The following is a 4,474-nucleotide window of genomic DNA, read 5'->3' on the forward strand; positions in this document are numbered from 1 at the left end:
TTTCTAAGCAAAAATGGAAGAAAAAGACAAGTTCTGGCACCAGCTGGACTTGAGTCTCAACCCCACTGTCCCATTGAAATCTTCAGGTGACCATGAGGCCCATGAAGACCAACACCAGCTTGGGTGGGTTTGAGTCCTGCTTCTGCTTCTTGTTTGGTGGGTAATATTGCTCTAATTACTCAACTTTCTCTTCCAGGGTTTTCTAATACTTCAACTAGAGAAAATACTTGCCCCTGGAATTGTGAGAAGTTAAAAGTTTAATATTTTTTGTAAAGGATTTGAAACATTGCCTTGGGCAGGATTTGCTGTCACTTGCTACTTCAAAGCTCTTTAAATAACTAGGCCTGAGTACTTCTTTAATAAAATAAAGTTGGGATGATGTAATGAAATGTAATGAAATAGTTCAAAAATACCTAACTGTGGGGTCAATGGATGACTTGGTGTTTATGGCACTGGATCCCACATGGCCGAATCAGCAGTCTTATTTCTGGATCCAGTAGCCTGAACAAAATACACTGAGCACATATATCTGCATGCCCAAAATCTCAATAGAAGAAGGGACTTTGGTGTGGTCATCACCCCTGGGTGGTGATTTCTCACTTTTCTTCTCTCTCTCTCTCCTCTTTCTTTCTCTCTGTCTCTTTCTGTTAAGTGCATATACCCTTTTGCAACAATGATAAAAAAAATAATAAAAAATACCTAAATGCTTTCTACAGCAGTCACTTAGTGGATCATAGTTGCTTTTGGACTGATAAGAACTGTCCTGAATGGTAGCAGGATATAGAACAGTGGGATGGTTGTTCCCTTCAATTTAATGATGTCTCTAGAACATTCTACTTCCCCTACTGCCATCATATATCTTTAGGGTTTATTATATAGTAATCTTAATTCAGTAAACACTTATTAACTTATCTTGTCTGTGATTGTCAGGTGTTGGACTGGTAGGTGGATATAAAGAGCAAACCATTTATTGAAATCCTCTGCTGGGAATCAATTTCTTTCCTCTATTTAGTCTGTGTAACCCTCAGTATTTCTTGCTTCAATCAGGGCACCCTTATAGCACTGGTTCTTGAGGATTCCTTCCTTCTCTCTTCTGTCCCACCTCCACACACAATGAACAGTCAGGTCTTGTGACTAGGTACGGTTTCTTCCCCACTGCCACTGTCTCTAGTTGAGCCACGTTATCCTTTGCATACATTATTGATGCAGCCTGACTGACCATTCTCCTTTTCATACCCAAGCTTTTCCTATACCCAAGCTTTTCCTATTTTATCCACCTTTTCTCTGGGTCCAAATTATTGGTAGGATATTGATAGACTTCTTGGAATGACACTGATTTCAAGATACCATTGTAATAATTTCTTCCTGTTTCTTTTTGTGCATGTCATGATCCACTCAAACTTACTTTCTTGCTCTTCCTGTTTATGCTGCTATTCATGGTGTTTTTCTTACTTATGGGAACACATATAGCCACATATACAAACCCTATCTACGACCAATGGGCAATTTGAAACCTGTTCTGTTCTCTAACAGCTTCTTCAGCTGTACCTTTTCTTCTCTACTGCCCTTCCTTCCTCTTTTTTTTTTTTTGCCTCATTGTTGGAATGATCTACTGATCTTGGAACTTCCATAGCATTTCATCTTTATGTCATTTATGTTTATCTTGTATTATTATTTCATATCATCCCATTCTCTATGCTATACATTCTCAGATACAAAAATACATTGTTATTTATTTCTGTATCTGCATTATGTTGAACTCAGTGAATATGAACACTATGAACACTCAAAAAAACTAATTTAATGATTGAAGAAATAGATGAAGAAAAATGTTATGATATGTATCTTTGACAAGCTCAGAATCTAGTGGATACAACACACACACATAAACATGCACATACAAATAATATACACATATTATAGTGTAAGTGATTCTGAGATGGCAATAAAATAGATACAATCATCCCTCAGTGTCTGTGAGGTATTCGTTCTAGGATCCTTGAAGATACTCAAATATGAGGATGTTCAAGTCCCATCTATAAATGGTATAGAAGTTCCTTATAACCTATTCATATTTTCATATAATTTCTATATTATTTATAGTGCCTATTGATATGTAAATATAATGTAAATGGTTGTTATGCTATATTGTTTAGGAAACAATGACAAGAAAATATGTGTACATGTTCAGTGTAGGTGCAACCATTCATCATAGGTCTAAGCACATGGTACTTATCAGCAAGAAGATAATATTTTTGAACACTGGTTGACTGACTCCATGGAGGTTGAACCAGAGACGTAGAATGGTCAATTGTGTCTACAAACATCTTGTTAAGCAAATGTAAGAAAATGAATATTTAATTATTGGTAATTTGAGGGTCTGGGCTTCTAAGAGGGAATAGAATTTTATCTGAACATTGGAGGATGGTTACAAAATACAAGTAGATTAGAAAGAAAGATATTTTTGGGACCAGCAGTTGGTGTAATGGCTATGTTGCTGGACTCCCACTTAGTCGACCATGGTTCGAGTCCTGGACCTGGTGGCTTAAACTCATGCCGGGTGCATGTGCGTGCATGCCCAAGATCCTGAGAGGAGAATGGAGGAGATGGGATTGTGGCATGGCCATGCCCTCAGGGGGTGATTTCTTGTTTCTATCTCTTTGTCTCTCTCTGTCTTTCTGGAGAGTGCACGTGCCCTAAAGCATAAAAAAACCTCTCTCAAAAAATAAAATAAAAAAAAAAGAAAAAAAGAAAGAAACAAAGATATTTTAAGTTGTGCCAACAATTTGAGCCAAGACCTGAAAGCAGATGAGGGCAGAGGTATATTTAAGAAATCATTTCCCAACTGAACACATTGGATGTATTATCTATCAATTTACCTAAATCTTTTGTTAACTGGAAAAATGACAACCCTATTTCCTTAAGGTTTTTCTTTTCTTTTCACTCATCATTATTTCCTTTTTTTCCTCCTTAATATAATCTAAACTGATTTAAGGTGATAGTATCTTTTTCTTAATATTATGTGGGGACAATTCTATTGTTGAGTTACAGTTATTTTGTGAACTATAGACTTCTCTCCTTACTGAATGTAATTGATAGTCACTAAAAGTTGTGGCAAGAGATGCACTCATTTCAGTATTTTTATAACTCATCATTTTGTTTCATGAGAGCAAGTCAGGAGCTGCAAATTAAACTTAGTATGTATCAGTATTTTTTTAATGGTGCACCAAGTTTAATTTTAAAAGTTAATGATGACAGAGCCCATAGATTGACAAGCATGTAAATTGAGTGGTGATGCCCTGCATGTAAAAAAAGTACTTAGTAAATATTGACTAGTTTGAACTGATATAGTGGCCACCCATGAGATTACCTATACAGTATTTTCCCACTTATACACGTGGCTGCAACAGGAGTCGACATGTTGCAAGGTGACATATACACACACAAATTCTTAGCTTTCGATTCCATGCAGAGATTCATTATTTTTTAAAAATAAATTCTCCTTTTGCTGTGTTTAAGTGACTTTCCATTGCATTTTGGTCTTTTTCTATTGTAAGAGTTGGGACAAATGTACTTGATTACAGGTTTATTTCTTATAAACGATCATTTTAGATTAAAAAAAAAGTACTCTACATAACTTTTTAAAAATACAAATAGAAAATGTATCTTCAGTAAGAACTTCCAACTTGTAGTAGGTTTCAAAACTCTATTTGCTCTATCTATCTATTGAAAAACTATTATTTTACAAACCAAATGTTAAAACATGGACACTTATGCTCCAGAGTAGAAAGGCTCCTTAAATGGTCATTCCCTTCCAAGTTTGGCCAATTGCATTAGGTGCTCCTGATGTTTTTTTTTTTTTCTTTCTTTTTTTTTTCTCCTAGAAATAAAACACTGACCTTAATATCTTTACTCTGGGAGTGAAAATGTCCATGAAATGATTGTTTCCAACATTTCCATTATATGCTGGATATTATCTTCCTACACAACAAAACTTTGTGGTAATATAGTAACTAGTTACACCAATGAGTCATTTCATGAGGATTTATGAACTTGGAGTCCATAGAGTTGAAATGAACTCCATTTAGTGGTAAAAGCTGCAAGAATAAAATTCAACTGTGATGTGTTGCCATAATTTTCTATATAAAAGAAAAATGTCAGGAAAGGAAATAATCTTGATACCTATAGCAATCACAAACAATAAAGTTAGAAAGAGGTAACCTTAAAATATAATCAAAATGACAATTTTACCCAAATTAATATACATATTTAATGCACTCCCAATCAAAGTACCAGAGATATTCTTCACAGATCTAGAACACACAATCAACAATTTGTCTGAACATAAAAGGCTTCGTATTGCCAAAGCAATCTTGCACAAGAAGAGTGAAGTGGGCAGCATCTCACTCCCTGACCCAAAAATATACTACAAAGCTGTGGTAATCAAAACAACATGCAGAGGGACCAGCAGGTA

Source organism: Tupaia chinensis, unplaced genomic scaffold (genome assembly GCF_000334495.1).
Source record: "Tupaia chinensis unplaced genomic scaffold, TupChi_1.0 Scaffold000576_2, whole genome shotgun sequence".
NCBI lineage: Eukaryota > Metazoa > Chordata > Mammalia > Scandentia > Tupaiidae > Tupaia > Tupaia belangeri.